At 50.9% G+C, this 16104-nt stretch overlaps 2 pseudogenes; both read right to left on the bottom strand.

Annotated features, from left to right (window-relative positions):
- Positions 1-2874: 2874 nt before the first annotated feature.
- LOC147732769 (5S ribosomal RNA) lies at positions 2875-2993 on the bottom strand (annotated as a pseudogene).
- Positions 2994-3551: 558 nt separating this feature from the next.
- On the bottom strand, positions 3552-3670 carry LOC147732770 (5S ribosomal RNA; annotated as a pseudogene).
- Between the last annotated feature and the right edge of the window lie 12434 nt (positions 3671-16104).

The raw sequence follows: 16104 nt of genomic DNA on the forward strand, positions 1-16104 counted from the left end.
GCATCCATGATTGCACCTTTCTTGATGTGGTGGTTTTTGAAGTACCAAAAACGTTATCACGTGGAGGAATCATTTAAAAACTGTCTGGGAGAGTTCATCTGAGGACAACCTTTTTTTTTATTGTCAAAAAGTTCTAAATAGTAAATATTCGCAATATATAAGACTGGTGGCCTCAATGGCGTCTCATGTCTTTTTATTACATGTAGTAGTATTTTTTAAATAGGTAAAATAACGTTTATTAAATTCACTAGGAGGTGCAATGAAATATTAGTGCAGATGTTGCAGAGAAAAGAGAGAATTCTAAAGGCACGGGAAAAGGAAGCAGTCCTTGAAATTAACTCTGCAATTTGGAATGAAGCTTGTAATCACACTCTTAAAATAGTGCGTGATGCAAATTGCAGAAACCTGCAGCCAATGACTGATCTATAATATCCTTGTATATCTTCATAAATGTAAACAGGAGATCACAAATTCATGTCCCTGATGTCAAGGCTATGTAGACTGGATCCACATTATATGTACTTTCCCAGTTCTCATCTATTAGCAGCAGGTTCTTATATATACTGGGCCAACTGTCTAGGTTTCGATCTAACACCTGAGGCAGTCTCAATATTCATAGGGTGTTCCACCCACTTATAGATTCCACCTAAAGGAGGGCATTGGTTGTGTTTATAACTTCGCTAATCACTAGATTGGTGAGTATGGGCTCATGGAAACCTTAATGGCCTTCTGAATTTCAGCTCTGGTTAGAAACAGATAATTATGTCCTGCAAAGAAATGTATTTTAAAGATATTGGTGCAATACACATTAGAAAAATGACGACATTTGCAATTACAAAATTACGTTTTATTCATGTGTTTTGCAAAGAAACAAGATTCAAAAACATGGAGTGTTTTAAACTGTGTAGTTCAAATATATTAAGAAAGCGTCTATAAATGACAAGCAATGGAAGTACTATTTGCGGTAATACAGCAAAACATAAAAATATGTCAAAAAATTTAGTCAACCATGTAGATACAACTACAGTTTCAATGCATAAGTATCTTCTCATGAGTCAAATCATAGCATTAGTCAGCAAACGTGGCAAAGCACTAACTCTAGAAATATCCATTTAGTTCATTCTTAACTTGTTCATACCTCTTTTACTATTCTGAACCCCCCCAAAACAAGCCTTTCTAAACCCTTCCCTCTCCGTCTCCCTTTTACTTATCCCAAGCCTCCTACTACTGCTATGAGTTCCAAAACATCCCTCCACTACCCTTCTCAATCCAAATAACATAATACCATATCCACCACTCAAATTACTTTCCTTTTTCGCTATACTAATTCACTACTAATCCGTTAAGGGTTCTGGTGAAGCGTGCTACTCCCTGAAAAAGTGCTTCGACACTTCGTCGGTGGTAATAAGCACTATATAAATGCAATTACAATACAATACAACATCTTTGACACACTGCAGCAGTGAATGCTTTGTGGATCATCAGTTCATATAGAACACATCCGCCATTTTGTTTGCAATGAGATTTTGTGTCTAAAACTAAGTACATGTGACTGTTGTCATTGTGGTTTTGAATAGCGATGTGTGCCAAAACTGTTCTCTCGTGGCATCATTTTCCATGACTGGCCTATAAGTTTGTCAGCAATAAATAGTCATAAATCACCCTGGTACCAGGGAAGGGAGAAGGAGGAGACAATGGCGTGCGGTAAACAGCTGTCTGTCTCATGTCAAGGCCATGCTCTGACAGATTCTCTGTGTGTGCTAATTTGGAGGCGATTCAGCTCCTCGCCGACTGCCTGTGTGATCTTGAATGATCTAGTTTACCTGTCTGTTAGATTACTGGACTCTGGGTACAATGAACTTCACCCACAAAAAAGAAACAACTGTTGTCTTTTGGCTTCCGTCTCTAGACGAGTGTGTTTTGCTACCTTTCACAACCTCTCTTCTGACCCTCACCCTGTGAAGAACCACAGTCGCCCACAAACCTTTGATTTCCTAAACACTGTTTAATACTATTTCTCCACTGTAAAATGATTTGCCGTGGCAATTGGGGGCGCTTTTGGTTGTCGATGATGATGAGTACCAAGTTCTATAATTTTTTGTCGGAGGGGGTCCTTACGCCTAACATTTTTTGACAGGGGGTCCCGGCATCAAAAAGTTTGAAGACCTCTGACCTAAAGCAACAAAAGAAAGCCTACAGCACCTGGTAGTCCCAGGGGGTCTTCCATCCAAGTACTAACAAGGTTCGACCCTGCTTAACTTTTCTGATCAGACAAGCTCAGGTGCTTTCAGGGAGGCATTACTGTAAGCAGGAAGAGAACTGACTTTGGGGCTCCTAGCTTTTTTCATTCTACTTCAGTGTTGGCCATTGTATGCAAGACAAGCCACCCTCATTCACCTAAAGCACAACAAAAAGCCTTTAGCACCTCGAATTCCCAGGTGGAATCCCATCCAGGTACTAACCAGGCCTGACCCTGCTTAACTTCTGAGATAAGACAAAGGCGAGCTCAGGTGCTTTGAGGGTGGTATGGCCGTAGACATGAAGAGCACTGCCTTTGTAGCTCTTTACATTTTTCATTCTACTTCAGTGCTGGCAATAGCAAGCGAGACAAGCCATACTCATTCGCCTAAAGCAAAACAAGAAGCCTTCAGCACCTGGTATATCCAGTCTGTCTCCAATCCAGGTACTAACCAGGCCTGACCCTGGCTAACTTCAGAGATCAGACGAGATCAGGTGCTTTAGGGTGGTATGGCCATAGGCATGAAGAGCACTGACTTTGTGAATCATAGCTTTTTCATTCTACTTCAGTGCTGGCTATAGTATGCGTGACAAGCCACCCTCATTCCCCAAAAGTGAAACAAAAAAAGACAAAAAAGACTCCAGCACCTGGTATTCCCTGGCAGTCTACCACCCACATACTACCCAGGCCTGACTCTTCTTAACTTCTGAGATCAGATGAGATCAGGTGCTTTGAGGGTGGAATGGCTGTAGGCATTAGGAGCACTGACTTTGGGGCACTAAGCTTTTTTCATTCTACTTCAGTGCATGTCATATTACACGAGACAAGCCACCCTTATTTACCTAAAGCAAAACAAACAAAAAATGAAACAGCCTACAGCACCTAGTATCCCCAGGTGGTCTCCCATCCAGGTACTAATCAAGCTGATTCTGCTTAACTTTTGAAATCAGACAAGCTCAGGTGCTTTCAGGTGGTATGAAGGCACTGAGTTTGGGGCTCTTGACTTTTTTCATTCTATTTCAGTGCTGGCAACAGTAACCAAGACAAGTCACTCTCACTCACCTAAAGCAAAACAAAAAGCCTAGAGCACCTGGTATTACCAGTCGGTCTCATAACCAGGTATTAACCAGGCCTGACCCTGCTTAACTTTTGTGATCAGACGAGACCAGGTCCTTTCAGGGTTGTCTGACCGTAGGCATGAAGAGCACTGACTTCGGGGATCTTAGCTTTTTTCATTCTACTTCAGTGCTGGTCTGGTAAGTGCGAGAAGCCTCCCTCATTCACCTAAAGCAATACAAAAAAAGATCAAGGGAGCATACAACACCTGGTACTCCCAGGCAGTCGCCCATCCTGGTACTAACCAGGTTCAACTCTGCTTACCTTCTGAGATCATAGGAGATCAGGTGGTTTTAGGGTGGTATGGCCCTAGGCATGAAGAGCACTGACATTGGGGCTCCTAGCTTTTTTTTATTCTACTCCAGTATTGGCCATAGTAATTGAGAGAAGCCACCCTCATTCACCTGAAGCAAAACAAAAAAAATAGCCTACAGCACCTGATATTGCCAGATCCTGCATAATTTCTGAGATCAGGTACTTACAGGGAGGTATGAAGAGCGCCGAGTTTGGGGATTATAGCTTTTTTCTTCAAAAATATTTTTATTGAAGGATACAGTAATACACAATGCAGTGACAGTCATAGCCAGAACTACAGGGTCCTCAAGGTAGGGAGAGCAGGCGTGTTGAGGACAGGGCAATCATGGAAAGCAACCATAGACAATGTCCACAAAACCTCCGACGGGGTGGGCAGTTCGCTGAAGGACCACAAGGGTCGACATATCCCGGCTGCTGAGTCAGCGAGGAAGGCTCCCCTACCCGGAGCATAAGTGCAAAAGTGCAAAAGTCAACAGGACCTCGAGAGTTGACGAGCGATAGATAGAATAGGTCCCGCCCATGATCGCTGAACATTACCTGGCAGGTTTGGGCTGACTAAATTGCCTCAACAGGAGGCCAACCTTGCATTTTGACAATTAAATGACCCCCCCAATCCCCCCCACCTCCCTCCCCTCCCCTCGTGATGGCGGCGAAGGCTAAAAGAAATGACGGAGAAGGTGAAACAAGAAAGAGTGGATCAAGACAAGGGCGGAGCGCAGCAGTGCCCCCACATATCACTCACAGTTGAAATAGGTGTAGAGTCCTAATGGTGGGGGGGCAAACTGCCGAAGGAAGTCCCTTAGAAAGGAAAGCCACTAGTGGGCCCCACCGAAATTCAAAGTTTTTAAAATCATCCCTAAAAATGTCTGACATCCGCTCCAAACTCAAGAGTTGCCATAGGCGGGCATGCCAGAGGGATATGGCTGGGGCTTCCTTCTTCTTCCAGGCCGCCGCCAGGGTGACCTTGGCCACCCCAATGCACAGCCACATAATCATTTTATCCGCCCGGGTCTGATGCAGTAGGGATGGGTCATGCAGTCCCAGCAAAACCCCTGCCATGTCAGTGGGAATAGGGTAACCTAGTATCTCCTTTATGTGCGCCAGTATTTCTTCCCAATACGGTCTAATAGAAGGGCAGTCCCACCATATGTGACGAAAGTCACCCAAGTGGCCACACCCCCTCCAATATCTGTCCGAGGCTTTGGGGAAGATTTTCCGGGGTCTGGAAGGGTGGAGATACCACTCCATCATAGTTTTGAGGTGGGCCTCTCTAAGAGCAACTGAGTGATTAAAGCGGTGGGTATCTACCCAGAGGTGCAACAACTCCTCCTCTCCAATGGGGCGCTGTAGGAGGGCCTCCCACATATTCATATATCTGGGCCGCGGCGAGGTAGTGGATTTGAGTAGTAATGCGTATATAAAGGAAATCACTCCCCTCATTGAGGAAGACTTAGCAAGAAATGCTTCAAATTTGGTCAGGGGGTGCGTAGCCGCCTCTCGGACCTCTGGGTGTAGGGCCCAGTGCATGAGCTGAGTGTAATGATACGCTTCTGAGTCAGGCTGGTGAAATTCGTCCTGGCATTCCTTAAAGGTGACCGGTTCCCCGTCCCGAAACAGATGTATCAGTGCTAGACAACCCCCTTGCTTCCAGGTATCAAAGGGCCCCTCGTTTAAAGCCGGGGGGAATAAAGAAGTGTGGTGAATCAGGGTGTAGGGGGAGGGGAAGGTAGTCCACCTATCCTCGCTGGCGACAGTATCCCATACCCGTAGCGTAGTATATGTAGGTGTACTCAGGTACGCATTCGGAGGTCTATCCCTACGAGGGCGCCAAGCCAGGTCCCAGACCGTTCTGCCCACGACGCTGCGGTCCATGTGGAGCCAATGTTTTTCAGAGTCTTTCTGGGTCCATTCAACCAATACTCTTAGTTGGGCCGCTTTATAGTACAGCTGGATATTCGGTAGACCGACCACTCCTTCCGTGCGGGGGCGACAGAGATGGGAGAATGAAAAACGTGATCGGCCGCCTTGCCAAATAAAGCGTGAAATCATGGTCTTGAGCCTCTGGAAAAAGTTGGCATCCAATCCTATGGGAAGTGCCTGGAAAAGGTAGAGGAGTTTGGGCAGGAGTGTTATCTTAATGGCGTGTATGCGCCCAGGCCAGGAAAGGAAGAGCGGCTTCCACCTCGCCAGTTCTGATTGAATTTGAGCGAGGAGAGGGGGAAAGTTGGCTCTAAAAAGCCCCTGTATCGTCAGGGTCAAGGACACCCCCAGATATTGGAGCGACTTGGGGGCCCAAGCAAGCGGGGTCGATGAGCGAAGGTCAGCAGCCCGGTCTGTGGGGAGGGAGAGGTTAAGAATGAAGGACTTCCCAGTGTTGACCTTGAAGCCTGCTAAAGCCTCAAACGAGTTAACTCCGTGTGTAAGCCTGGGAGGGAGCTCTCAGGTTCTGTAAGGGACAAGAGGATGTCGTCGGTAAATAGCGAGACTCTATGAGAGTCTCCTGCAAAGGGGATGCCCTTGATATCCGGGTTCCGCCACAATGAAATCGCCAAGGGTTCGATACTAAGCACGAAGAGGAGTGGAGAGAGGGGGCACCCCTGATGGGTCCCCCAAGAGTGTGTGAAGGCACCAGAGCGGGCTCCGTTGACCACCACTCTTGAGATGGGGGCGCGGTAGTTCGCCTGCACCATGGCGATAAATTGGGATGAAATGCCAAAAGCAGACATTGTTTTGAACAGAGAAGACCAGTTGACCCGGTCAAAGGCCTTCTCCGCGTTGAGGCCCACCATGATTGCTGGAATGTGAAGTTTATTAGCTTTTTCTATGAGGTGTATGATCCGACGGGTATTGTCATGTGTTTGTCTCCCTGAAATAAAGCCGGACTGGTCTGGGTGGATGAGGAGTGGCATAAGGTCGTTCAGGCATTTAGCGATGATTGATTAGTAGAGTTTGGCGTCCAGATTCAGCAGAGCGATCAGCCTGTAGGAGGCGCAGCTCTGTGGCTCCTTCCCAGGCTTAAGTATAACTGATATTACGGCTTCTGCCAGGGTGTTGGTTGACCTACTTTCGCCAGCAATTGCATTAAAAAGAGAGACCAGGGTTTTTCTCGAAGATGGCGGCGGAGTAGGACGCGTTTCTGAGTCCCTCCGGCGCCAGGCTCTCTATAAGCTTTGTTCAGCACCCTCTTGGGCTACCAAACGCCTGTGTTCCTCTGCCGCTCGCTCTCCCCGGACCCCGGTGACGAGCTTGGGGAGTCCCGGAGTTCCCGCGGCTGTTTGATCGTCGACGGCGTGAAGAGACCCGGAGGCCGACGCGGGCCTCGCCAGGGAGTGAGCAGTTGGGCCGCCCTTGCTGGGGCCATCGGAGCCGGCGCTCCGCTTTCTCACCCTCGGCCGGGTTTGGGGCAGATCCCGGACAGTGCCGAAGCAGCGACCCCCCGGCGACAGCGAGACAGCGCCCCTGGGCCCCTCAAATGCTCTGAGATACGGAAGGGCGGGCGGCTGCGCAGATATCGGCGGCACGAAAATTGAGCCCGGGGATCTCGGGCCTACGGAGATGCTGTATCCGGGCTTCCACCGCGCTGCTGCTTAGACCCCCGGCGGACTGGAGGAGCGGAGCCTTGGTGCCGGAGCCGGGCTCGCAGTGAGGAGCCTACAGTCAAAGCTCACGCCCATTGAAAAGACTGGTAGGGTCGGCCGCGGGGGCCAGGTCAGCGGACCCGTGGGGGGAGTAATCGACGGCCTGCTGGGGCCTGGTGGCTGGCCTGGATTGAGGGGAGACTGGATCCAGCAGTGAACGCCTACGCATAGAGGTGAGCGTCAGCGGGAACGGGGGGATCCCCACAGCCTGAAGAGGGGGAGCGGTTGGACCGCGGCGTGCGACCTCCCTGGCGACTTACCCCCACTTACGTTGCCAGCCTGGCCGAGGGCCGCTCGAGATCTCCCAGCAGGACTTGGCGGAGGGGGAACGGCGGGGCGCGACGTGTGCAGGTGCTGCCCGTTCCGAGATTGCCTGCCCCCCTCCTATCTCACCGGCCGGTTAGAGGTGTGTGGGTACCCATGTGTGCGGAGAGTGCCCATTGCTAGAAGCGGCACCCGAGGTGTGGACCCCCTGCCTTTTTTACCCTACTGCCTGGAAGTATAGCAAGGGAGTGTGGACCCTCCTGCGGCTTCTCGCTGACCCTCTATGCAGACGACGCTGACCGGGGGCCCCCGTCCTGAGTCTCGGCGGGTGGATATATCCCTGTGGAGTGCTGTACCTGGTGGCCGGTCGGCTGGGGAACTACGAGGCCAGCGTTGGGGCGCCTGGGCCCAACCCTACCCCTGGGTGAAAGTGCATACAATCAGAGAGGTCCTGGTGGCGCGTCTTGGCAACCATGGTGTCCAACAGGACGAAGAAAGAGAAACCTGGGAAAGAGGGGATCCCGAGGGGAACGGCGCCTGCTACCTCACCTATCCTGGACAAATCCCCAAAAAAGAGTGAAAACGATGAACCCGCGACCAAGGCCTTCATGATAGAACTCTTTGCATCCTTTAAAGAGGACATATCAGAGCTGCGCTCACAATTGGCCTCAGACTTGCGCGATGTGAGGAGGGATATGGACGAAGTAGGGGAGCGAGTGCGACATTGGAGGAGCACGACGTGGGTACGTCTGAGGACATTCACCAGCTCCAGCAGGACGTGATCCGCTTGACGGAGCAAAACCTGGACCTACAGGCCCACGCAGAGGACTTGGAAAACAGGTCCCGTCGCAACAATATTCGCATACGTTCGGTTCCCTGGAAGGGCGAGGGGGCTGACCTGAGGGAGTACGTTGAGTCGCTGTTCAAACACATTCTGGGAGAGGAGGACATCCAGACCATCCGCATTGACCGAGTGCACAGGGTGGGGCTGCCACGTGGAGCTCATGCGCCACCCCCTACATCTTAGTGTGCGTCCATGACTTTCAGCTGAAGGAACGGATACTCCGGAAAGCACGAGATCTGGCTCCCCTCCAGTTCCGGGACCATCGCCCCCAGTTGTACCAGGATCTGGCAGCCTCCACCCTGCAGAAGCGCAGGGACTTCCAGGAGCAAAAAGTGCCCTATTCTTGGGGGCACCCCTTCCGTCTCATCTTCCGCTGGCAAAATAAGCTGATCCAAGTATGTTCTCTGGAGGCGGCGATGGAGCTTCTGGGCCTGGACCGCCCGGAGCCGGCGTCTATGAGCGGTGGCTCGACTGGCAGACGATGACGGCGCTCGGCAGAGTGGCAAAGTGTGGGCAAGCCATTGCAGAAGGGGGGGTCAGACCTGTCTGCAAGGCTGCACGAACGGGGCGCAGCGGTCGCCTCGGTGGCCCAGGTCACTGAGGCAGCAGCAGATCCAGATGAAGCGGCTTTGTGAAACCAAGAGAGCCACCTGCAGGCGCCGGAGGGGGCCTCCACTCTGAGGTAACACTTGAGTTTTCTCTCCATGATCGTGAGGGAGTCCGAGGACGCGATCTGGAGGGGCAGTGACTGGTGTCATATCCCCATGTCCTTCAGACTTTTTCTAATTTGTGCAGTTTATTGTGTTCTTTCTTTGGGGATGTTGAGGGGGTAGGCGGGGTGGGTAGGGGGGGACAGTGGTGATAGCGAGGGTTGGCTCATAGCGCGTATTTCGTGGTCTATGCTGGCGGGGGGGTGGAGGGGGGAGGGAGGTGTTGGTGGCTTGGGGAACTTTCGTTATATTCTTGCTATTGCAATGCGGACTGTGTGGCAGCGCGAAATGGTTCACAGAGGCGGAATGGCTTGCAGTTTATTCTTTGCTCGGGGATGGGGGACTAGACGAGCCCGTAGACCCCATGGCATGCAAGAGGTATCCCCGCTCCTAAGATGCCACTCACCTTAGGGACCTGGAACGTGAAGGGGCTGAACTCCCCACAAAAGCGCCAGAAAGTCTGGAAATATATTATGGATCATCACTTAGTTGTGGTGGGGCTACAAGAAACCCATTTGTCTCGGAACGATGACTCCTGCCTCAAGCATAAACAGTTCCCCTTCATATATAGGTCCTCTGCCCCTACGAAGCACAGGGGGGTGGCTCTTATGTTCCGGGCGAACCTACACTTCCAGCCCACAGGAGTGCTTAATGACAAGGAGGGGCGCTGGCTGGGGGTCAAGGGAGTGCTTCGGGGTAGACTCTGTACATTCCTGGTCCTCTATGCCCCCAATGTAGGTCAGAACGGGTTTGTACAGGACCTGCTGAAGACAGTCCTAGACTTTGTGGAGGGTCCTCTAGTGGTAATGGAGGATTTTAACCTCATTTGGCAGAGGGATATGGACAGCACTCATCACCAGAGATCGGACACCAGCCTATTCTCCCCTGATACCCAACAAATGATCGCAGACATGGGGTTGGTGGATGGCTGGCGATCCTTGAACCCGCACTCCAGGGATTTTACTTTCTTCTCACATGTCCACCGCTCCTACTCGCGCTTGGACCACTTCTTCCTTAGCCAATCTCTCCGGGGGGACCTGCGCAAAGCCAAGATCTTCCCATTGTCCATCTCAGATCATAGTCTGGTAGCTATTTGCCTACATTGGGAAGCCCTGGATGCCACCTACCGTAGATGGTATTTTCCTGCCCCTCTGACTCGTGATGCAACCTCCTGCCAAGAGCTGAGAAAAGCTATAACCACTTTCTTTGAACTTAACGCTATAGGCGACACGTCGATTTACATCACGTGGGACGCCTTTAAAGCCTCTATCCGTGGCAGCTGCATAGCCCTCAACGCTGCCCTTAACAAACTACGAAGGAAGGAGCGGGAACAACTAGAGGATGATCTTTCCTCGCTTGAACTCGCCCACAAGAAGAACCCATCCCGGCGGGCAGAGCAGCAGTTAGCGGCAGTCAGGGGGAAGCTTAGGGCCCACTATAATAACAGAGCTGAGCTCACGCTACTGAAGCTGCGACAATTCTCATATTCCCAAGGTAATAAGGTGGGGAAACACCTGGCCTGCCAACTCCGAGACAAGCGGGGGAAGGAATAAATTGGGGGCATACGTGATGGGCGGGGCTCCGTCATTCATCACGATAGTACCAAGGCGGGACTCTTCGGAGACTTTTACAAAGCCCTCTACACCGGGGATTCCCCCAACATCGGGGCACAGGAGACATACTTGAAGACGCTTCCACTCCCTCAGGTGTCGGCGGAATGGAATGACCACCTGGTCGCCCCTTTCACCAGAGAGGAGGTCCTAGCGGCCATTAAATCCCTGAAACCCCATAAGTCCCCAGGGTCTGACGGACTCACTGCGACCATTTATAAAACTTTTGCCTCTGAACTGTTCGATTTTCTGGTCCAACTATTCAATTGCATGGCTGCCGAAGGGGTGTCCCCCGGGTCTATGGCTGAAGCGTTAATCTCAGTTATCCTCAAACCGGGGAAGGACCCGTCGCTGTGCGCATCCTATAGACCGATAGCCCTACTCAATCTGGACGCCAAGCTTTACTCGTCCATACTGGCAGGGAGAGTACAAGACCTGCTGCCAGCTCTCATCCACCCGGACCAGTCTGGCTTCATCAAGGGCAGACAAACCCAAGACAACACCCGACGGGTGGTACATCTCATCGAAAAAGCTAACAAGTTCAGGATCCCTGTGGTGCTAGTGGGTTTGGATGCTGAAAAAGCATTTGACAGGGTGGATTGGAGCTTCCTGTTCCTCACCCTGACATCCTTTGGCTCCTCCTCCAAATTTTTAACGATGCTTAAGGCCAACTTCAGCGCCCCCCGCTCTAGAGTAGTAGTCAATGGCCATGTCTCCGCGCCCTTCCTCCACTTCCGAGGCAGAAGCCAGGGGTGCCCCCTCTCCCCCCTGCTTTTTGCCCTGAGTATAGAACCACAGGCGGTGGCAGTGAGGGAGGATCCCGATATCCATGGCCTTCCTTTCACTGAAGAATCACACAAGATCACCCTGTTTGCAGATGATGTCCTACTCTCTCTTTCAGACCACGCCCACTCCTTACCCTACACTCAGGAGGCCTTGCTCCGCTTTGAAGAGGTGGAAGGCTTGAAGGTAAATTATGGGAAGTCCCAGGTCCTTAACCTCACTTTGCCCCCAACGGAGGCACTGCATCTTCAATCTACCACAACCCTATCGTGGACTCACACCTCTATACAGTATCTGGGGATCCAACTGACTCCCACAGTTGAGAAGCTCTATTCCGCTAATTTCTCGCCTCTGCTTGCATCCATCAAGACAACCCTAGCCCGGTGGAAATTGATGTTTATCTCCTGGCTTGGGCGCAATCATGCGCTCAAGATGACCCTTCTCCCTAAATTTCGACACCTTTTTCAAGCATTGCCCATCACCCCTGATGGGGACTTCTTTAGATGGGTCAAAATGCAGATACTCTGCTTTATCTGGCAGGGGGGTAGAGCCTGCTTCTCCTACGCTACTCTCCGTCACCCAAGGAGGGAGGGTGGAACAGGCCTTCCTGACATGCACTTGTACTTTAAGGCAGCACAACTCCGTGTCTTGGTAGAATGGTCCCAAAGAGAATCGGAAAAGCATTGGCTGCATATGAACAGAAGTGTAGCAGAACGGTCGATATGGGACCTGGTGTGGAAACCCAAAAACGATAGGCCCAGGAATGCCTACGTTAGCACCCCCACTAGCACTACCCTTAAGGTATGGGACTCGATCTCTGGTGATGACCGATGGACGACACTTCCTTCTCCATTTACCCCTATACACTTTAATCCAGCCTTCCCCCCGGCGGCACATGAGGGGCCCTTTGACAAGTGGAGGGAGGGAGGGTGTTTTGCCTTGACACACTTATTCCATGGCCATGCACCTCTCACAATTGACAACTGCATGCGGGACTATGGTATCCAACAATCCGAGAAGTACCACCACACTCAATTATTGCACTGGGCCCTCCCCCCCCCGGTGAGGGAGGCAGCCACCAGACCACCTACAACTTTTGAGTCCTTCCTTTTGAAGATCTCCACCATGCGACGGACAATCTCCTTCTTGTATAGCCTTCTTCTATCCACTACCATGTCCCCCAGACCTCGGTATATATCCATGTGGGAGGGAGTGATTGGACGTGATATCACTGAGGTAGAGCAGTCTCGTCTATGGTCCGATGTAGCGAAACACAACCATTCGATAGACCTCCGGGAGGCCCACCTCAAAATGATCATGGACTGGTATCTCTACCCGGCCAAGTTGAGACGGATCTTCCTGAACTCCTCAGACTAGTGTTGGCGGGTTTGTGGGCTGCTAGGGGACTTCCGCCATATTTGGTGGGACTGCCCCATCATCCGGCCTTATTGGGAGGAGATCTTGTCCCACATTAAAGAGATACTAGGCTATCCCATCGAGGAATCCATAGCTCATATATTGCTAGGCCTTCGAGACCCAGAGCTTGAGCATCAAACGAAAGCTGATAAGAGGATAATGTGGCTATGCGTGGGGGCAGCTAAACTAACCCTCGCGGCGGCCTGGAAGCAGAGAGAGGCCCCCGCGATCTCACTTTGGCATGCAAGGCTGTGGAAGTTGCTGAGTGTGGAGAGAATGGCTGACATTTTCCGAGACGATTTTAAAAACTTTATATATCGTTGGGGCCCCTTGGTTCAGTTTCTCTCCAAAGGTCTTCCCTCCGCAGTCTGTCCGCCTAGTGTGCGGGCACTTCATTTGTTCCAACTATGATTGCCACCATCCTTATGGTTTTCTACTTTTAAGAATACATGCTACCACCACTGGGGAGGGGGGCGGGGGGAGTAGGGGGGATTTATGTTTATGTTTATGCGAAGTCCCAGTCATAGGGACCTTGCGGAGCTCTCCCTCAAGAGGAGCCCACAACTTTCTACATGCTTTAGCACTTAGAATTTCTTTTCGGCCTATTCTATGAAGTAGCTCTTACCCTTCATTAGCAGTCGGCCTGGACGTGCCGCTACTGCATATAGACTGAGACAGTTCTATTTGAGATGGCCATGGTACCGCTCGGAATTAGAGATCCTCTTTTCACCCTGCTTTCATTTCTTGCCCCTGCGTGGGAAGTTGTGCGGGACTGTCACATCTTTTTTTCTTTGTCTTTATCAATCAATAAAAACACCTTTGCCAAAAAAAAAAAAGAGAGACCAGGCGCGGGGAGAGTTCAGGGGCAAACATTTTATAAAAGAGCGCCGTGTAGCCATCGGGTCCAGGGGCATTATTAGTTTTCAGTGAGGTGATTGCTGAAGTAACTTCAGCAAGAGTTATAGGGGCTGTAAGCCGAGCGTTCCAGTCTTCGGAGACCTGTGGAAATCCTAGGGAGTCAAGGAACGCCTGTTGGGCCTCACTGTCTAGGGGATCCCCTGTATAAAGATCTTCATTGAAGGATCCGAAGGTCGCAGCTTTCCCCTCGTCTCTGTAGGCTATCTGGCCCGTTGAGTCCAGTATCCCACCTATATATTCTCTCTCCCTCTTATCCCGTAATTGGCGCGCTAAGTGTTTGCCTATTTTATTGCTCTGCGAGTACGAAAGCTGCAGAAGCTTAAGGAGAGTAAGTTCTTTCCTGTTGGAATAAATAGCTCGGAGCTTGCCTCTGAGAGCCGTAAGCTGTTGTAGTTTCTGTCGTGTGGGGTCACTCTTGTAAGAGAGCTCGACAGCCGAAAGTTCATCCTCAAGAGCCTCGTGTTCCCGAGCGGGCAGTTTATTGAGAGCTGAGTTAAGAGCGATGCACTCGCCCCTAAGTACCGCTTTCAGAGCATTCCAGTTAATAAATTCGGATGTATCTTCCGGGGGATTTGTGGCGAAGAAAGTGGAGATGGCCGCGCGTAGTTTAAGACATGATTCCTTATCGCGTACTAGGGAAGGCGGGAAGTACCACTTGGGTGTGGTCGGCGCCGGCCCACGCCACTGCAGGCTAATCGAGTACAGGCTGTGGTCTGAGACCGAGAGGGGGAAAATCTTTGCATCCTGAAGGGTGCCTCACAAGGATTGGCTGATAAAGATATAGTCTAGTCGGGAGTATGTTCTGTGGACATGGGAAAAGAATGTGAAGTCGCGCGTTTGTGGGTAAAGAGCCCGCCAAGTGTCTAGAAGTCCTAGGTCCTGAATGCAATGTTGTGTTTCTACTGTGAATTTGAATTTGAATTTTTAGCAATTTGTAAAGCGCACATTCACTGAGCAGTTTCTTGGCGCTAAAGGATTCATGAACTGGGGAGGGTACCGGGACTATGGGCTAAAAGCTTGCTGAAACAGAAAAGTCTTAAGGGCTTTGCGAAACTCAGTGTAGGAAGGGGAGGATCTGACAGGGGGCGGAAGGGTGTTCCAGAAGGTGGGCGCAAGGACCAAAAATTTCTAGCCACCAGATCGTTTTTTCTTAAAGCGGGGGATGACTAATAAAGATTTAGTGGAGGAGCGTAGGTCTCTGGAAGGGCTGTAGTTGTGGATGGCAGAGTTAATGAAGGCGGGGGCAGTACCCGCCCGGGCTTGAAAAGTGAGGCAGCCAAGTTTGAAGAGGGCTCTTTGTTTATTAGGGAGCCAGTGAAGAGCCATGAGAAGAGGTGAAGAGTGATGATATTTAGATAGGCCATGCACCAGGCGGGATGCCTGGTTCTGCACCAGCTGAAGGCGTTGGAGTGCCTAGGCGGGGGCACCATTATAAATAATGTTCCCATAATCGATCTTGGATAAGACCATGGCCATTACAATCAGTTTAAGTGCGGAGGGAGAGAAGAACCGGGATACTTTCCTAATAATGCGCAAGGTAAAGAAACAAGAAGAAACAACAGAACTGATATGGGTGTGAAATGTCAAATGATGATTGAGTGTGATGCCAAGGGTCTTAACTGAGTGAGAGGGGATGGGAGGAGGACCAAGAGAGGGGGGCCAGAATGATGGCGACCAGGGGTTGCCACTGCCTCCAGTCAAAATCAGCTCTGTTTTATCCGGGTTGAGTTTGAGGTGGTTTGAGTTCATCCAATCCCGGATAAACAGCATGACGGACTGGAAGCTAGTGGAAATTAAAAATATGTTGTAGGTCATCAGCATAGTTGTAAACTGTGACCTCCATCTGTTGGAGTGCAAAAATAAGAGGAAAGATGTAAAGGTTAAATAAAAGGGGGGAGAGAGAGGAGCCCTGAGGGACACCGCATTTCACCCTGCGGGGCGGGGCCGCGAATTCGGCAAGGTGGACCGCCTGAGTGCGATCATCCAGGAAGGAGCCTATCCAGGCCAGAACCTGATCCCCCATGCCCGCCGCCTTGACACAGGACAAAAGAATGGAGTGGTCCACCGTGTCAAAAGCGGCAGACAGGTCCAGGAGGACCAGGGCCTGAGGGGTGTTGGTATCCAGTCCCTCCCTGAGCTGGTCCATGACTGAGATAACCACCTTCTCAGTAGAGTGGCTGGGGCGGAAGCCCGCCTGGCCGGGTGCGAGGTAGTTACTGTTCTCGATGAAGGAGGTGAGCACCTGGGTGAC

The sequence above is a fragment of the Lissotriton vulgaris genome, chromosome 2_1 (assembly GCF_964263255.1).
Source record: "Lissotriton vulgaris chromosome 2_1, aLisVul1.2, whole genome shotgun sequence".
Classification (NCBI taxonomy): domain Eukaryota; kingdom Metazoa; phylum Chordata; class Amphibia; order Caudata; family Salamandridae; genus Lissotriton; species Lissotriton vulgaris.